Genomic DNA, 21063 nt, shown 5'->3' on the forward strand with positions numbered 1-21063 from the left:
TCTGCAAACTTATAAACAAAATCAGAATAAGCTTAAATTACAGAAGCTGTTGCTACTCAAAACAAAAAAAAAGGAAATAATACTACACTAGTTGAGTGGCTAAATATATAGGTAGCTATACTTGACATACTCCCACCTTTTGCTAACACCAGTTTTATCAAATCAATCTTTTAACTGAACGAAAATTGAACCTAAAAGTCACTTTAAAGTTCACCTAAAATACTATTTTTGAAAGTTCAAAGCCCCAGAATCTTAATGTAACTTTATAGCTCGACCGCTTCTGGCAATTATGTCCTTTAATATATCTGGAAGAATTATGGAGATAATTTCCTGTTTAACATCTTCTTTTTCATTCAATTCCTACTATTATTTCACATTCTCCCTATACATCTCCACAATATATATATATATATATATATATATATATATATATATATATATATATATATATATATATATATATATATATATATATATATATATATATATATATATATATATATATATATATATATATATACAAAAGTATTAGAATCAAGTTAATAGGAAAAACAAAAATCAAATAAAAATTAAACCAAAAAAATTATTAAAAAAATATTAAAAAAAGAATCCGGAATTATATATATATATATATATATATATCTTGTTCAAATTTTCAATCGTTACTAAAATAGTTTTTATTCATCCACCCAAGTTCGAATACATTTTTTTAAACTTGTATTGGATGACAATTGATGTCAATACAGTTTTTTTCAGGTATCAATTAATTAATCCAGTAATTTCTATTTGGTCGCCAAATCCGTAACCATGTCGCCAAACTCTGAGATTACTGACGCGACACCCGATCATAAATAATATAAGATATATATAAATAATAAAAAGTAACTAAAATTAAAAAAAATTGTTGGCCTAAGTAGGAATATATATTTATATATATATTATTTGTTTAGGACTTACTTCGGATTCTGGTTTTATTTCTAATGGATATAAGCATTGAAGCGGTCTTAGAACCTCTCCATCCAATGTCGTAACTTTAACCATGATGTTATTGTCCTTCCCGGGATACAACTTGACTATTCATCTCAAAGCCCAAAATGTTCGCCTTTTATCTTCGTTTTCAATTAAAACTATGTCCTCAACTTTTAATTCATAAGCTGTTCATTCATTTGTTTGCTTGAGTATGAGATTTCCATGATATTCTACTTTAAAACGTTTTCTCAACTCTTCTCGAAGTTTTTGTTGATATCTTAATCTTCTTATTAAATGTATCTTGTCTATATGGTCAAGATCTATCATACCAACTTCTGGAATTTCTTGCAGGAACAGTGAAGGGACTATTGGTTTTAACTCGTCTGAATTTTTCGATACATAAGTTAACGGTCTCAATTCACATTCGCAAAGTAAACTAAGTATCTTTTCATAAGTTAGTGAGGCATTCTTCAAGATTCTTCTTAGCATTTCCAAACGATTTGGAATGAACGTTCCCAGAAACCACTCCACCGGCAAGCTGTGGATGAATGGGGTCAATTCACGGTCACGTGTCAGGTACCAAACAAACCGTTTCTGTTCAATTTTCAACCGTTCTGCGCATGTCGGGATGTCTGCCGATAACGTTGATAAACCGTTGTTTAATAAATGTTACGCTAGCCGATCAATTATTAAAAACTTCTGATTTTTTTTAAAGATATTATTTTGAATTATTTTCTTCAAATTTTCGTAGTTTTATAACTTTATTTCTTATATTAAAATTTTAATTAGTATTTTCAATGGAAAATACTAATTAAAATTCTTCTTTTTGTATAATTGTATAATAATTATTTAATTTTGTATAATTCCTAATTTTGTATAATTCTTGTTTTTGTATAATTAATTAACGTCGCTTTTTAATTCGTTTGCTACTGCTTTATTCTTTCCTTTCCCATATCCTTCCCCCCCCCTTTTTTTATTCAAAGGATACATTTTGACAAATGACTATGGCAGTGTTTTTGAAAAATTACATATTATTTAAATATTATTGAATGTTGAATCTTATAAATATAGTTCTTTTTAAAAATAAATTATTACACTTAGATAAGTTAATATTTTAAAGTCTATTAATAAAATTATTACATTTTTTTCTTATGTAATGATTTTTATTAATATTGAGACTTTGATGTTTTCATTTGCTCAGAGGAAAGAGCATGAAATTCAAATTAGTATATATTGAATAAATTATGTTTACAATTTCAAATTATGAAATATAAACGGTATAGATACCTTTTTTTAAATATATGCAACTTATGAATCAATTATTTCATTTTAATTTGTAGAGATCATTAAAGGAAAACAAACAAAATTACAGTTTCATATTTTTTATTTACACATTACAAAATATATATATAAAATATATATGATAATTATTTGAAAAAATGTGATCAAATGGATGTTTTAATATACGCACTAATTCAAAAAACTATTTATCAACATTTATTTTTCTAGACAGAAAAAATATAAACACAGTATGACAAGAATGTCAATGTAAATGCAGAAATCAATTTTATTCAACAGAAACATTCTAAATACTAAACAACAGTTTTTTTTTTTATCACGAATAAAAACTTTATGTTGAACAATATACTTTTAAAGCAGAACATTTATGAAATTTTTTTTAAATGTTAAAGTTACATTGATAAAAATTACATGGAATGAATATCATAAAATAAAACATACAATACAGTAAATTTAATAAACAAGAATAAGGGAATAAGGTCATGATATATATATATATATAACTTAAATAGGATATAAAGATAAGTTAGAGGAAACACTTTTATGCTTTTACAGAATTTTATAATTCAAAATTGATATGTTAAAAAAAATAGAAAAAAAAAGTGAAACATGCATGTAGCAATGAAGTTGGGAATAAAAATTAAATAATAAATGCTGATATGGAAATTGATTTTCAATGAAAAGACCTGTATTTATTAAAACAGAAATCACTGAGGTGCACAATAGTATAACAGGATATGATAACAGTCAATTTCAGTTTAAATACAATGATCTATTGACATTTCATTTTTAACAATAGAAAAGTTGTTTGATATAAATTCACTTTGAATCCATCACAAATCTGCAAATGTAATTAGAAAACTAGTAATAATGCTTTCTAGAGGCATCCATTTTGCTCCTTTGTTATTAGACATGATTACCCAGCAATAACTGAATAACATGAATTACTAAAAGATAAAGAAAACTTTAAGGTTCATAATAAAAAAGTAAAACCTCATAATGCATTTTATTATAATGCCAAAAACTAAAAATCAAATGCAAAAATTATTTGAGGTTAATTAATGGTTTTTATACTTAACTAATTTATATACTTAATTAAATGACATGTGTTTTCAAAATTTAAATATATATACAGTGGGTCCCAAAATTGAATATACACTATACTCTTTTTTATTTAATTTTATTCTTTTTGATCTTAACATTCCTATTTATGGCTAATATTTATAAGAACGACAAAATATACATTAACAAATATATTAGGCATTATTTGGCAAAACGGACTAATAAAACGGACTAACGGCAAAACGGACTAATCAATAATATTTTTATTACAGTAATTTTTATGTCAAAGTTGCAAATTCAAAAGTCACAAAATTGAGTATACAGTTTACAAATTATGCGACTTGACTACCATTATTTTTTTTTCAAATTAATAAGTTAAATAGTGTTGTTACTTTAATTGGCATTCATTGATTTCCAAGTGAAAATAAACGTTTTGGTTATCATAATGAGCTCCAGAAATGAAACAAATGTTGAAATTCGGAAACTTGTTATTCGATTGTCTGAAGATGGTACATATCTACGAGAAATTGCAAGGGAAATTCAACGCAGTCACAGATGCGTTCAAAAAATTATCCAGAAGTATACAATGTATGGACAAATTGCTAATAAACTTGGAAGAGGAAGAAAAGAAATCCTCAGTGAAACGACCAAGAGAAGAGTTATTCGGGAGGTAACAAACAATCCTAAGGTGAGTGGTACAAAAATTGCTACATCTACTTCAAGAACAATTGGAAAGTGTGTTTCTGCAAAAACAATTCGATGAGTAATCCGAAAAGCAAATTATAATGATCGCGTAGCCATAACAAAACCATTCATTTCCAAAGTAAATAGAGAGAAAAGAATTTCATTTGCTAAAAGTCATATTTCAAAGCCTCCCGACTTCTGGAATCAAGTAATATTCAGTGACGAAACTAAGCTCAATGTTTTTGGTAGTGATGGTCGATGTTATGTTTGGAGAAAGCCCAATTCTGAACTTCTTCCTAAAAACACCAATCCTTCTGTCAAGCATAGAGGCGGTTCACTTCTTGTATGTGGCTGTATGTCTGCAAAAGGAGTGGGAAATTTAGTTTTCATTGATGGAATCATGGACAAAATTAAATATTTGGATATGTTGAAGAACAATTTAAAACAAAGTACCCAGAATTTGGGTTTAGGGTCAAGTTTTTTGTTTCAACAAAATAATACACCATAAAACATACAAACATACAGCTAAAATAGTAAAGTTATGGTTGTTGTATAATTGTAAAATGCAATTGCACACCCCTCCTCAATCTCCAGATCTCAATGTGATTGAAAATTTGTGGGCAAAATTAGGAAAATCAGTTCAAAAACACGATATTAGGGGCAAGGAACACTTAAAAAGAGTATTACAAGAAGAATGGTCGAAAATATCCGGCGAAACAACTCCAATTCTTGTCAACTCAATGCCACACTGTTAACAAGCTGTTCTAAATGCAAATGGGTATGCAACAAAATATTAATTTATCTTTTTCTCTTTTTGTCGACAGATTTTGCTAGATGTATACTCAATTTTGTGACTTTGGAATTTGCAATTTTGACATAAAAATTACTGTAATAAAAATATTATTGATTCCTCCGTTTTGTTTTTTAGCCTAATACTTTTGTTAATGTATATTTTGTCGTTCTTATAAATATTAGCCATAAATAGGAATGTTAAGATCAAAAAGAATAAAATTAAAGAAGAAAGATTATAGTGTATGCTCAATTTTGGGAGCCACTGTATATTTCTTATATATAGCATTCAATTTATCAAATTAAGAGCACGTTTAATAAAATACATCAAATATATATATATATTATAACAGTCAATAAGAAAATTCAATTTTCAGTAGTTAGAAAAGATTTCACTTATTAAATAAATCTTTAAGCAATTTATTCACTTCCACCTAAGTTTAGCATTATAGCAGTTGTTATTTTTGCAGCAGGAGTTTGTTTACTTATATTAATTAAATTTAGATAAGATTATTTTAGAAAATGCAATGTAATATTCATGTAAACATTTTAAAACCTTATAAGCATATTCAAAATTATCAGAAATTTCATCAAATGTGAATAAAGTGAATTAGAAATGCTGTCACGATTTTGTTTGATTGTTTTTGTTGGCAAATCGCTTACCAAATTCTTTTTTTCGAAGAATTTTTCTAAAAAATTACTGAAACATTTGCGATTACTGGAATTCCATTTACGATTTAATAAATGAACACACACTGAATGAATTCTTCAAAATGATCGAAGCATATCACCGACTTCAATGGTTTGAAAAAAATCTATACCAAAGGTACCAACCCTAGACAGGATTGTTGAAAGGAAAATAAGAAAACATTTTATCATGACAGTCACTCTTGTGTTTCGCATTAAAGCATCCATCAGCACACCAGTATTTCCTCTCTTAACACATAATAAGAGGAAAGAAAATGACTCAAAAATTATAACTTCAAATGTAAACAAAAAAATCCGCTTCATACTCGGCGGAGAACGTTAATGGCAGACTAATCGACGAAAGCGGTGCGGATGAAACTTAAATGCCATGCGCGGATAGCTCATGGCATGTGACTTTTACGTCACATGAATTGACCCCATTGAACTTCCACGTAATTCTACTTTTAGCTGCTTCACCTTCAATTATTTTCCAATCAATAGCTTTAAAAAAGGTTACTAGCTCCTCTGAAGTTCGTGAGACTATCGCTGTAAATTACTTGAGGATGTCCACGCCTGTCAACAAATCTTTGTAAAGTTATAATTAAGCAATTTGTAGATGGAGAAGTTATCAATTCCAGATGAAAAGCTCTGAATACAGTACAGGTATGCAAAACAAACCACGCCTTTGTTCCATCTTTAAGAATAAGAGGGCCTGCTAAGTCTACTCCTAAGATTTCAAAAATTGAGGCCTCTCTAATTCTATTGTCCAGGAGTGATACAGAAATTGTCCTCATTGCTTCCACGCTGTGTCCTACAAACAATGCATCTAGAAATAGCTGATCTTACAGTTTTTCTTCCATTTATTATTGGTTAAGAGTGGATGAAGTCCAACATGTTGTAAATCAAATCATGTTCTAGGATGAGTAGTTTAACTCATTTATGTGTACTTGTCAATAAAATTGGATACTTAAAATTTTCTAAATCTTTCCTCTCTGTCAGTTTTGTCTTGACTCGCCAAATTCCTGTTTCATCTTTAAACACACTGATGGGCATTAACTTTTTTATATCTTCAGATGAAAAAGAGCCTTGTTGCTTCATCTTTGCTATGAACTTTTCTGCTCTTTCTAGCTCACGAACCTTGAGCTTTCCATCTTCTCTTTTCTTTCGTGAATTTTCTACGAACCTGTACATCCCGACCATTCTTAAAATTTTGGTGTACTTGGAAAAGTAGCTAAAAACTCTTGAAGACAAATCGTTGACATTATTTAATGCCTTTACTTCAAGCTTGCGCCTTTCAAAATCAACATTCTCTTTGTTATCAATTAATTTGGTCTGTGATCTTACAAAAAAAAAATTGTACATTTCTGTTATATTATGGTTTCGGTCGGATGAAAAAAAAAGGCGTAAAACAATATGAACTCAGTTATTTTGTTTCATTTTGTGTCAAAGCTATGGAGTAAACTAGTCTTCGTTTGAAAAAAAAAAAGATAAATGTATTATTGGAACATAGAAATAGTACATTATCACTTTAAACCTCTATCTCTGCACCTGTAGGGACATAAAACCTGCTCAAGAGTTTGAAAATGTTGCTTAGGTCATCGAGTTTACGCAACTGCACGAAATCTCAAATACAATAACAAACAGAAACCAATCAGATTCATTCTGAAGTAATATAAACTATTTATATTCTGAACTTGTGAATCTAGGAGGCAAAATGCTTCAGTTATAATTAGAAGCTTGACAGAAGTCTTTTTTCTAAGTTATAAAGATATTAGGAAACAAACAAGTAAAAAAATAGCAATTCTAAGTTGATGAATCATTAAAAAGGACAGAAATCAACGTATTAAGAAATGGGAATTTTAAGAATGAAATTAGTAAAACAGGGAACAGCAATCGAAAGAGAAAGGTTTTCTTTTTGTGTTGGATTTCAAAAATTCAGAATTATATCTGTGAGGAAGAAATGGAGAGCTATCTTCCTAAAAAGATTGACAGATGCATGTCAAGTTTTGCTCTTTTTTATTTGCTTGAACAAACAAGCAAAAAATAGTAAAAAGGAGAAGAATCAAGTCTACAGGTAACAAAATAACACTTGCTGAAAATTCAAAGATCATTTGCAGAATACTTCATTGAGAAATTTGTACAAGGTGGGTGAAAACATGCCCTCGGCTCATACTTATAGATTGGTTTCTGTATATCCCAACTTAGTATTGCATCTCTGCGTTACGCGAAACTACTTACAAATAAGCTGTACTACTTTGAAGTGGCCCTGATCTACTTAAGTTTTTTTTTTTTTTAAATTTTGTATGGGAATATTTTCATTTATAGATTAAGTAAAAATTGAAATAAAAACCTTGAATTTTAACCACACTTTGTAAAACTTTTCAAAGTTTATTTTTAGAAATTCACTGAACTGTCACAATACTATGGAACGGAAATTGTTCAAACCCATTCATAAAAAAATGCTTAGGTTTGTAAAGTAATAATTACATAACAACAGAAATATTTCAAGATATTTTAAACTTCTAAATTTCAAATAAATGTCATTTTTTATAACGAGTAAACAAAACTTATGAGTACTATGGGCTCCGATTTCTGGAATGAAGGAAGAAAAAAAATCCAACTGTTATTTCCAGGCAATCTTGTAATAATTCTGAAGTTAATGCTTCTTTTTTATGGGTATAAAAGTTCCAACAATATGCAGAATAATATGCAACAATATGCAGTGATCATAATGATGAATTATTTTTATATAAGATTTCTATTTTCATAAAAATACTTCATAAAAAGATAAGTTAAAAATGCAATACTGCTTCCTCTAATTTTTTTCGTTCTTCTTACAGTACTTTATTCAGATAATAAATTTTTAAAAAACTTTCAATTCTTTTGTCAATATTGACGTTAGTTTTATACCGCAATTTGAAATGAAAAGGAAGAGAAAAATATTGATTTTTATAAAAAAATAAGTTTTATAAAAATTGGACGCAGTGAGTGAGTCATACAGGAAAAAATTATTCAATACAACTTAAGAAATAAAACGCTAACTGACTCCTACTAGGTATTTAAAATATATTATAAATTATTGATATGATTGAAAATTATAATATCAATAATTATTAATATAGAATAATTTATTTTTTATAAAATATATTTTTAATTATATAAGTAATTAATTTACTAATTATTTGGAATTGTCAAGTACAAGAAACTTAATACGCATATTACTTAATTATTTTTATTCATTTTTACTAATATTCGTTTTAAATAATATCATTACTAAATGTAACTTTATACCAAAACGGAAGTACAAAAGTGCATTACACCGAGAGCAAAAAATTAAGAACTATTTTCTAAGGCGGCGGCACAAGAGCCGCTTCACACTTAACACATCTGAAAATTAGCACAGAAGAAATGATCGGAGCTGCCTCTAAGTTTGTTTTGTTTACTAGTTGTCGACGTTATACATATTGTTGGAATTTTGAAATTCTAAGATCGCCAAGTTTTTGAAAAAAACGAAGTTACGTTTAAGATTAAGGCGTGTTTTTTTCTCACGTTTACAGAAGGTTTTATTTTTTGTTTCTCCTCATATTTCTACTCTGCTTAAATCAATTTGTCCGAGGTAAGATTGTTCCTTTACATTTTATGCAAGACATTAGTGATGAGTCCTTTCAACTGAATTCTGAATCTCTCCCCTTCAACACGATGCCTCAAATTACTGATATTTATTTTTTGAATGAAAAACCTGCCAAGGACATTGTGTTAAATTTAGGTCAGAATCACTACGAGGAAATTAACGTTATTTTTTCTAATGCGAATGCTCCTTCTCAAATACCGCGCACAAACCCCATTCTGATACAAACTTTCGTAAAGCAAAATATCGACAGGCACTCAAGTCTCACGAACATGAGATTTTCCCGCCAAGGGAAACTAATTTTTATTACAGAGGATCCGGGATGCGCAAAACAACTTCTTATCTTAGAACAAATTAACGATACTAAGGTTACTTCAAACGTTATTTGGGAAGGAGTTACTTCTAGATTTCTGCTTATCGATATGCACACATGTGTTCCACTCAAAGAAGTTACAGACGAACCGCGAAAGTTTAATGATACTGAAATCGGAGAGATGAGACGTTTTCTCAAACAAAATTCGACACAGCAAACTTCCCCAATTCTCGTAACAATTCTGGGTACTTCCCTTCCAGATTCAGTTAAATTTTGGCTTACAATCCAGAAAACTCGACCTTTTTTCGATCGGCCTAGTTCAGTATTCAAAATGTTACAGTTTCCTACACTCATCTAGGATATGTTCGAAAGACCAAGTTTTCCAATTATGTGGAACAGAATATGTCTGAAATTGTCAAAAACCCAATTAAATGCATTGATTGTCAAGGTTCTCATGCAACAACATCTAAAGCATGTCCCTTGTACGCCAAAGAACAAAAAATTTTCTTTGGCGTACAAGGGACATGCCATTAAAATGTCGTAAAAAATTTTGGATCTAAAATGTCGTAAGTGAAGCACGACGCATATTTAATGCATCATCAAATACAACTTATGCGACTGTTACTAGATCGAACTCGGAACCCATAGACTTTGAAAAATCTTTAAACGACAAAATGGAATCCATCATCCAAAGCATCAACAAAAAGATAGAGCAAAGATATTGGAAATATTTTAAAAGACGGTTGAGTCTATGGTGCAACAGTTAATTCATGTGATCGACAAAGGGGAAAAAATTAAAAAGGTAAAAAAATTAAATCTCAATCCAGGAAGAAAAAAGGTTTACTTAATGCTTCGAAGAACTTCGCTAGTTCTTCTAGTCAACCCATGCAATAGGATGCTGGAGTCCCTGCTAAATTTTCGGATTAATATTTTTTTTTTTTTTTTTTGCGTTATGTTTTCTTTTTGCTGTTTTGTGTTCCTTTTCCGCTTTACTGCTTGTTATTTGTTTTATTTTTTGCAAAGCTCTGCTTCAGTTTTTTCTTTTCCAAATGCTTGGGTTTTTCTTTTGTGTGTTAGTGTGTGTGTCACCCCGGTGTTTTGTTGACCTCTTGCAGAGTTTGCATATTGTTTTTTCCTTTTTTGTTGGTTAAATCTATTAGGATGCGTTCTTTTCAGTGGAAGCGCCGTAGTATAAGGAATAAAAAAATCTGGCTTGGTATCCCCCACCCCCCTCTTCTCAATTTTAGATTTCGGGATTTTTCAAGAAAATTTCTTTATGCTGAAGAAGATTTTCGTCTCTATAAAAAAAGGTTTTTTTGGATCTCACAGGGAAGACAGACTGGGAGGGGGCCTTTTAATTGGAATCCCTGAACATTTGTCGGCATTCATAATCCCTTCCAAGGTACCTGAAAATTCGGACGTGGAAATCCTCACCGTTAAAATCATTACAGCTTCTCTAAATTTTTGTATAGTTAACATTTACGCTCCTACAGGTTTTGACATTGAAATTTTCGGAAGCTTTTTTAACTCGCTTTCTGAACCAACGTTCATCTTTGGTGACTTTAATTTACATCACCATTTTTGAGGCTCAACCACTTCTTCCAGACTCAGCAACAATTTTGTCGATTGGTTAACGGATTCAAATTTTGTCATTTTAAATAGTTCGAACCCGACTAACATTACTCCTGCAGGTAACCAATCACTTCAGGATCTTACCCTTTGTTCGAAATCACTCTCCTGTAGCTCAGATTGTTTTGTTGCTGAATCATCTTTTGACAACGAATATTTCCCCATAATTTCCTTTGTTTTACACAACAAGGGTTCCTCACAGAAATTAAATGGCAATCTATTCTATTTTAAACTGAAAAAATTTTTGAAGATACAAATCTTAACCTAAACTCAGTTTCATCAAACATTTCAGAAATTATATTGTTACAAACATGTAATTTTGCTTCCCATCACGAATAGAGTTATCGTTAGAAAGACCGCTGTACGATCTGTCCTGTGTGTGGTGAGCGGGTGCCGCGTCCGTGACCTCAGTGATTGGTGACCATTTGGCTACTTGGCGATGAATTTGGCGACGAAATGGATAACACTGGAAAGTTCGAGAATTTTCATGATTCATCCACTTGGAACCGTTATACGCCATGATTGGTATAGAAGATTCTATTTCCGCCTCCTGCGAATTATAAAAGGCTGGTAATTGGAAGTCGTGTGTGTTGTGTAGTCGGAGTCGCCGACAAGTAACAAGTCTTAGAGAGGATAGCGAAGCAACGGCGGATTGCCAGCGTTTTGTGAAGCTATTGCAGAATTGCTGTGTGCTGAGTCTTGTTATATACCGTGGAAGCAGCGTCATAGCCAGTTGTGAGAAGTAGTAAGTCGGCAGCTAAAGCGAGAATTTCAGCCGTTGGAGAGACGGTAGAGCGAAGCTTTTAGGATCACCTCTCCTGCTGGATTCTGTCTAGCCGTGTGCTGTGGACGATTACTACCTGTGGACTATTGTCGTCTGTAGTGTACTGCTGTGTACTGCCATGTGTTCGTCTCAGCCGTAAATATTTGTCGCATGTGTATTCGTCTTCTTTGTGTTCGTCTCTTCATGTAAATAAACGTCGTTGCTTTCTACTGAGGCCTGCTGATTGTGCGTTCTCTTCACCATACACTCACTATCTAGAAAGAACCCGATGCCACAAGGAAAATCCGTAACATTTGGTGTCAGAAGTGGGGTAGTGGTTAACAGTGTACGATGCTGACGAGATACTAGAGCAATGGAAGAAGAAATGAAAGCCTTTAAGGAAGAAATGAAAGTCGGACAAGATAAACTTTTGCAAGAAATGGAAGCCTTTAATGAATAATTGAAAGCCGGATATGAAGAAATTTAAGAATGAATTAAAGAAAGAATTTTTAGAAGATAAAGGTAGCAAAATCGAAGATGTCCAAGATATCACAAATGAAACTGAAAGAAACGGTGAGAGCCAAGTGGAAGAAGAAGAGACCGAAGACCGAATGGAGACCGGTGTCACTGAGGAGGAACTTAGCCATCCGGAAGATGAACCAAAGTTCAATAAGGAGATGCACGAGCAGGGAGACTGTCAAATAATTGCAGAGCTGAAAGAGTCTTCTCCGAATGAGTACCTTGAATTAGAATCGAAGGAGCAAACATTTGGGGATGGAGAAGATGAAGTCTCTTTGAACGGGTCTGTTAATGGCTACCCGTGCTTAATGCCATGGATGCGGGAGTTAATGCGACCCCGTTTGGATTGGATTCGTCCCAGAGGGTAAAGGGACAACCTCTCTGCAAGCCTCTTGATATTTCCTGGCATAATGATACGGATGAAGACTACGTGGCTTTAATCGCTGATCCCTGCTGTCTCGGCCTCAATTTCCTTCAAGAATTTGGCTACGCTGTGGACTTGGATACAAGTAGGAACCGAGGAATCTCCTATGTTTCCGGACAAATTACGTCGTCGCAGAGAAACCTTTAAAGCAAAGGCAAATGAGCTCTTTAGAAAATCCTGTATAAAGAGCTAAGGAAAATTCTCGAGTGCCGAGAATGAGCCAGGAGTAGGCGGAAACATTCCCATGAAAGCTATGCAGACGAAGGCGAATCCCTGGCTTTCAAGTGGACTCCGGAAAGTACTGTTAGACCATCCTGATATTCGGTTGGTTCGATGGAAGAAGTTTACGACCAACGGACCAGCCAGGCTAGAATTCGTTCCGGAAAGCTCAGCTACGACGCGATTGTTGGCTCCATGGGGCACCTTGCATTTTAAGAAGAGAAATCAAGTCTGGATGTACAATCCGAAACGACGAAGAAGTCCAAATCAAAAACATTGAGAAGGTTCGGATGGATCTTTAGTCGCCGCCAAATTAGTGCATGATGTCATCTTCGAAAGCGCGGAAGTCGCCTAACGCATCATCATCATCACATTGTTGGGAAGTCTACGCCTAGTGTGGTGCTGTGCGCTGTCCTGTGTTCGTCTCAGCTGTAAATATTTCTCGTCTGTGTATTCGTCTTCTTTGTGTTCGTCGTTGTTTTCTACTGAGGCTTGCTGATTGTGCGTTCTCCACACCATATCGCTATCAAAAGAAGACGACTACAAAAGAGAAATCCGTAGCAATTTCCTATAAATCCCGATCCATCATTCATAAAATTGTGGAAAAATCTCAGATTAATCAACATATTACTTTTCTATGAATCCCATTGCATTTGTCAATATTATGGTGTGAAAAAGCGGACTTGATCGCAAAATCAGTAACAGAAAGCAGATCAGGCATTGAATGGATCGCATTGGAAGACATCACCTCACGCATCAAACAAATCTCAAAAAGGAAAACAACAGGCAGCTATAGGCAGAGCAAATATTATGAAATTCTCGGAGAAATTCCAGACATAAAAAATATTGCTAAATGGACAAGAAATAGAAGAGAAGACATCATTTGCGCTAGAATTTCTACCAAAACACTCATTACACCTGGCCTTCTACATTTTTTTAACCTGTCGAATCAACCAAATTGCGTAACTTGCCACTCTTTGAATGATTTCTATCATATCTTACTGCATTGCCGAAAATACGCATGCACCAGACGTAGGCTCTGGTCGAAGTTGGGACTCAACTCTCTTTCAACCAGTAATTTTAAACAACTCATGAGCAAAGCATTTGCAGATAAACGGCCTCCATCTTTTCCTTCAACACTTGAAATTCTTTGACGTTTATAACTGGAGATATTGTTGAACGCTGTGATGACAGCCTTTGTTGCTAAAAATCCCTTAACCCCTCAAGCAAACAAACAAACAAAGTTGTCGACCATTTACAGAATCGGAGGTATCCCCAATATGGAAAATATTTTAAGATTATAATTTTTTTTATGATGTTTACTGGTTTAGTAAATTCTTTTTGTAGATTTTTTATATATTGATGTATATTCATGGACAATTTGTTATTAGTTTTGTTGTTAAACAATTAGGATTAATTTTGTTTTCGTTTCCCCAGCTTTTCCGTAACAGTTTGATTTTAGAAATGAAAAATTCTAAAATATTTCGCAGTGTTTAAAACATTTGAAATATATTAATAATTGGAAACAGCAAAAGTTTTAATTTCTGGTTACTTTCAACAAAATGGGGTATTATCAGTTTAATGTGGAAGAGTCAACCGATGAGTGAGCTTCTTACTTTCAAGAAGAAATTAAGTATTTGTTTATGCTATTAAGAGAAAGTGTACAGAAAGAAAGTGGTATTTTCGCCAACGAAATTATCGCCAATCCTTCACTGTTATTTTATATGTACCGAGGATGGTTACTGAATATTTTTTATTAAAATGAAAAATTTTAAAAAAGCTTGTAACAAAATTAAGTTTTAACATTACAGTTAAAATTGAACTAAACATAGTTAAAAAAATTTAAAAATAATATAATTTAAATTTTGCCAAGATTATTGATTTGTGAATTTATAGCCAACTAACGAAAGGACCAGTCACATCAATCTGCAATGAATTTAGAAATGTAGGGAAAAAAATCCCTTGAATGATTTTTTTTATTTTTAAATGATACAGTATTTTAATTTGATTCTATTTGAATACAGTGCCCTTGTGATTCAAATGAAAGAAAGTAAATTGAAATGTTCACTGTCATTTGTTTATTTGATAATCCAGTATATTGCTTACTGGCTTAGTTAACTAAAACATAATCCTTTATCTAGCTTTGTTGCAGCATTTTTCTTTAACTTTTTGAAAAATAAGAGGAAAAAAATGATGTATTTGGTTCTAGGTAAAAATTGAGTACATTAAATTTTGATTTTCAAAATTACATACTGATGATTTTTCAGCATTTTCCGATTAATAACAATGTGCATTTTTTTCCTTAGGATTAAAAAAAGAGGTTACCCAAGTAGCTTATTTCAATAATTGTTCATATAGGTATTGATTTACTTACAGTGAGTTAAAAATATTTTGTAACAAAAAAAGTAAGAAACTAATTTTTTATTTGATTTGGAGCATTCATTTCAATTTTCTTCTAACATTATTAATTAAGTTCAACTATTTCATCATTTGTTTTTATTTACAGGGCTTCTTTTCTATAAAATTCTAAAGATTAACTGGATTTTTTTAAAAAAAAATCTCACTTCAAATAGAAGATGGTTTAGTGAAACAAGAACTAAGAGTGATATATGACTTACTAGAAAATAATAATTCTTTTTTTAGCAACTATTCAGTTTTTCAAGAATTTCTGATTTCGTAAGAATTGGGGAAGCACATTTCTACTAAACTTTGCATTTCTACATCATCTACTTTATTAGATGTGAATTATTGACTGCATTATGTGTATATAAATTTTATTAGAAAAATTACATTTGATATACTGCACATTTGATTTCTGGAAAATTCCCAATGTATAGAAGTGTTTTTATGTAAAAAAAAATAATATAAATTGTTTTAATGTAATATAAATTGTTTTAATATATGTGATGTGATTAAATTTACCAAAGATTTTCAGTAATAAATTAACTGATATGATTAAAATGCAATTTACTTTGAACATATTGGCTTTACTAGTTTACACTGAATATATCTTCTTTGTTTTCTAGCAAAAATGAAATAAAAAAATGTGTATGAAAGTAATTGAAGTAAGATGTGATTGGAAGGAATTTTTCTCAGCTTGCTAATAGTATGTAAGTTTGTTTTTCACCCATTCCTTTTTCTTTTTCATATTCAGATATAACATTGAATCCTGATAGAAAATTTCCAGATGTTAATTTAGTGATATTATCAGAACCTGCTTTGAATATTTAACTATTAATATTTAAAATAAAAATAATAAAAGAATTTAAAATGTTGTTAGAAAAGCATCTTGCATGTCCACGTTTCAAAATTCCAATGAGAAAGTGAAGCAGCTGTTCTTTATTTGTGAAGTTTCTCTAATTTTGCATCTCAGTTTTATATCCTTTAAAGCAGAAAAGTCTTTCCCATCTTCTATATTAAATTAAGCATTTTAAAATTATCATAATTTTAAATTAAATTATATAAATTAAATTATATTTTTGTTACAAATATTTATATTTATTACTAATATCAATTTCAGTTTGGGGGATTTTTTGAAATTTAATTTAATTGATGTGATTGTCTATGATTTGTTGCTGTTAATTGTGCAAATTCCTTGATTTCTTTAAACTAAACTGAAAACAATTAAACAATTTTCAGTATTTTAATGACATAGATATAATTATATTTGTTTTAAGAACAATGGGCATGGTAAAATTGTGTTTATTAATCAGAAATTTTATTGCATAATTATTTGATATCAATACTTAAATAATTAGCTTCCTTATCATTTTAATTTTTTTGAATAAAACTTGTTAATTTTATTCCTGTCAGATGAAAGAAAGTTTTAAATTTATTTATATTAGTAGACAATTGTTAAATCAAATATGCATAGTGCATTTTTGAATTCTTTTTTTTTTTTTAAAATATTTTTATGGTATGAAAAAGTTTCTGTTTGAATTTGTAATGAATTTATTGAGACAAAAATATAAATATGTTCTTAATATTTTATAGGCTAAATACACATTTAAGTTTGTTTTTATTTATTTATTTTGATTTTTTGCTTTCAGATGCTTTAGTTTAAAGGTATCAATCAATAATATATGAAGAAAAAATTTTTATATATATCATTTTAATAACATTCCAAATCAGAAACTTTGGCCATATTTAGCTGAGTTTATGATGTTAGATATAAAAGTTTAATTCAATTTTGATCAAAAGTTACATAAAAAAATGAGAAAAGTTATGTGGAGGGCAGCATAAAAGACTTTGTGATTGCAACATTTTTTTTCATATTATTATTATAGTTATTTTACTCTACATTCTATGCATTGTCTTTGAATGGTGAATTTAAATAATCATTCTTTTGCAGTAATGCATAAATATTTACTTTTAGTCCTTTGTTGCTATTTGTAATTTGATCCAGCAATCCAATTTATAATTTGATACTAGCGTTTAGAGCATTTGCAAATAACTTCTATTCCTTATTGTGTTTTTGTGGAGATAGGTGCTGCGCATTTCATTCTATTGATCTTCTTCACCTGTATGAAAATTATACATATATCAGGTTTGGTTGTATTTAGCACACTTTTTTCTTTTGTACAGAAGAATTTCAAGTTTTTTCTACTATTTTTTATCTATAGATTCTTAAAAATTTAGAGGATTTCTCAATTTTGTATAATTACTTTTATGTTTTGGTTTTGGTCAGTTTGAACTAAATAGATAAAGAAATAAAAGCAATTTTTATGTTTTTTGTATTACTCTTTTTATGTCTGAAATGTGATTTCTATGTTAAAAAAAGTAAAACTTTCAGTCATAAATAATTGTTTTATGAAATCTCTATAAAGGATTTTCAAACAAATTTATAGTTGATTCCTGATTTGGGAGCATTAGCCTTTGAATGATTGTCTTGAGTGCTGTGTATTTGCAGAATTGATTTGTAAAACATCTGCTCTGCTTATGGGCTGATTAATAAGTTTTAATTTTTTTGTTTGAAATTAAAATTGGTCCTTTTAAAGAACTTGAAACCAAAATGAAATTGGTATAAGTATAAACAGAATTTATTTATTTTTTTATTTATTTATTTTGCATATTGGTCATTTTATAGTACTATTTTGGAGCTAATTTTTTTTATAAAAGAAGTTGATTTTGTATTTGATATTACTATATGGAAAAAATATATGTTTCAAGATTTGATAAAGTTTTGCTTTTTATATCTTGACAGACAGGTTCACTATAAGTTACTTGATGGAAATAATAATAATACAGATATATTATTTATTGTTTTTGTTTTGTTAATTTGGCTACAGCATCACTACATTAAAGTTTGATGCCAACATTGGGCTACTATTTGTACTATATACATATTTTAGTTTTGCATTGACTGGTTCAAGGCTTTCTTTGAACCTATACTTTGCACATTAATATGCGTAGGCCATAAATTTTGTGTCTAGTTTAATGTATACATCCTCGCCTTGTTCCCAGTATTATTAGATTGATATCCAATGTTATTATAGTAATATAAAATAAAATAATACAATACACATGAATACAATTATAAAATTATAGCTGAATTTTTTTTTTCTACTTTTATCTTATATAATAAGAGTTTCATATTTTTTTATTTCATTTTTATATTTCGTATTTATTCTCATATAGAAACGTCAAATTTTACCTACTCAATACTTCCTATTTATTCTTTGATTTTTTTATTGTAATATTTACTTTCTTCATGACTTTGAATTCAGCATGTGAGTGCAATATAATTCACTGCAAAAGAATGACTTATGATGATATGCTCTTATATAATGCTATGAATATTTATTTTCTTATACTCGTATTTTTTTCTACTATTATACTGTCTTCCTGTGAATAATTCTTGCAGAAAATTTCATCTAATTTCTTTATTTGTTGCATGATTTTTATGATCCAATCTCAGCAAAGAATTATCACATTTTAATAGGCTTGGGGCATGTGCTATTTTTGAAGTCTTATTTCTGTTCCTTTTATAGTGTTACACTTTTTTCTTCATCCTATCTCAAATTTGAATTCAGACTGAAGTAGGAAAGTATTAAACTTCAAATAAACTAGTAAATAGCTGCTGAATCAAAACATATATCTGATATATAAAGGATAATCAATGAATTTATTTAAAATAAATATTTTTTTGTGATATTGAATGTGTTTAATAATCTTTCTAATCTGTAAAGAATTTTATTTTACTGACTCAATATGGTAACTAAAACAAATGCTGACCTCCGAGTTTAAAGAGTGATCATGTATTTTTATACTGTCAAATGTATTACAAAAGGGAAAAAAAAAACTCTAATAATATTTTTTAAAAACTATAAAAAATTTCATTGTTGCTTACTTTTGAAATTAAATTATATGTTTAATTTTTCAAAAGTTACAAGGAAAATAATCCTAATAAAATAATGTAATGAAAAAAAAATCCGAATATGCAGAGAAAGACCCCATCTTTAAACTCTGGCTAGCATGGAATATATTTTTGTAATTGTCGAAATTATTTGAATTTTATTAGAAAAATTAAAAGTATATTTATAAAATACTATTTGAAATATTTTAAAAAATGAATTAGGAAATGTACAGCAATGAAATTTTTGATATAGAAAAGATAATTGTTTGAATTTTTTTAGTAGTGTAAGAATCTTTTTTTAAATGTAGTATTTTGGAAGTTATGAAAGGTCAAAGCCAGAATGCATTTTCAAATAAAAAAGAAAAAAAACTTTGAAATTTACTTTTCCACATTCCAAGTATATTTGGGTCCATTTTCATAGCTCTAAGGCATGAGGAGTTTGCCCTCCAAAAAAACTATCATTTATCAAGTCTCCCCAACTTAGCCCATACATTGAGTCTTTTTTTTTTTTTGTCAAACTTTTTCTTGTGAAAACCTGCAGCAATCACATAGCAAAATTGGAACCATAATATGTATTTTTAAAAGTAAGTAATTAAAATTCATTCTTCAAATTTGCTCTCTATAATTGCATTTTCTGGGCTTAGTTGTCATCAGTTAAATTTATATTTTACTGGGTTGCACCACAAAAATCCAAGGATCCAATCCAATCCAATCCAATATTTTACTGGGTACTGCAATCGGTGTGAAATGAACATTTTTATAGATAACCTTTTACAAATTGAAATTTTAAAAAAATTACTATAATTCAACATTTATTAATGTTATTAAATTAAATATGCTTGAGGCAGAATGAGCAGGTTTGTAGACTTGTCCTCAATGGTTTACCTATATAAAAGGTCTAGAGCAAATAATGAAATACGCCCTTTTTTTCTTTTTCACTTTAGTATTGCGGCTTTTATGCTTGTTCTGATTTTTTTCAAGACCAGAAGATGCAAAGATTGAGAGTTGAGTTAAACTTGTACAATAATATATAAAGTATTTTGGAATTAATACTATTTAAGCATTACACATGGCTTTGCAATGGTCGTTATATATGGACGTTCCTTGATCATAAAACGTATCATAAGAATATTTCAAAAAATGTTTGTTGTTTGATGTTAAATGTGCACAAGGATTTTTTTCATTCCTGTTTTAATAACTCGAATCAGGTTTCATAAAAAATATCAAATAGTTGTTAGTATGTAACTTTTAATGCATTGATGAAATACAAATACAAATTATTTCTATTTATATCATACTTTAACCCTTTAGCAGAAACACCTACTTTTTGAACATTAGCACATGCACGTGGTCATTTTGACCCCAAATTTTCAAGCACTTGCTGATTATCTTATTGGTTATTTGTATTAAAATAAAACTTGATCAGAATATATAAATGTTTTTCTAAAGAAATATGTTCTTATCTAAGATATCAATACAACTTTTAATGAGAAAACCCAAAATTGAACTTAGCCACTTTTTGCCATACGCTGTTGTAATCATTTTCATTTTCCTCATTCCATTCATATAAAACTTATTATTTTTAATATAAGTACTTTTTTTCCTGTATAAAAATATCGGAAATATAAGAAAATCAGCATTTTACAAATAGTTTATATTTGTAATTTTTTTAGAAAAAGAAGGTTAAACATACCACTTTGAAAATTCATATCTTTTGTCTTTC

General features: G+C 29.8%; 2 protein-coding genes across 3 annotated transcripts in view; both read left to right on the plus strand.

Annotated features, from left to right (window-relative positions):
- LOC129956883 (uncharacterized) overlaps positions 1-21063 on the plus strand; it is a 49884-nt gene that overhangs the window by 21375 nt on the left and 7446 nt on the right. The gene's annotated exons all lie outside the window — the stretch shown is intronic.
- The window catches only part of LOC129956878 (uncharacterized), a 50681-nt gene continuing 42992 nt past the window's right edge, over positions 13375-21063 (plus strand). The window contains exon 1 of the mRNA XM_056068857.1: positions 13375-14254. The gene's annotated coding sequence lies outside the window, so the exon portion shown is untranslated. The remainder of the gene's footprint in view (positions 14255-21063) is intronic.

This window comes from Argiope bruennichi, chromosome 11, assembly GCF_947563725.1.
Source record: "Argiope bruennichi chromosome 11, qqArgBrue1.1, whole genome shotgun sequence".
Lineage (NCBI taxonomy): Eukaryota > Metazoa > Arthropoda > Arachnida > Araneae > Araneidae > Argiope > Argiope bruennichi.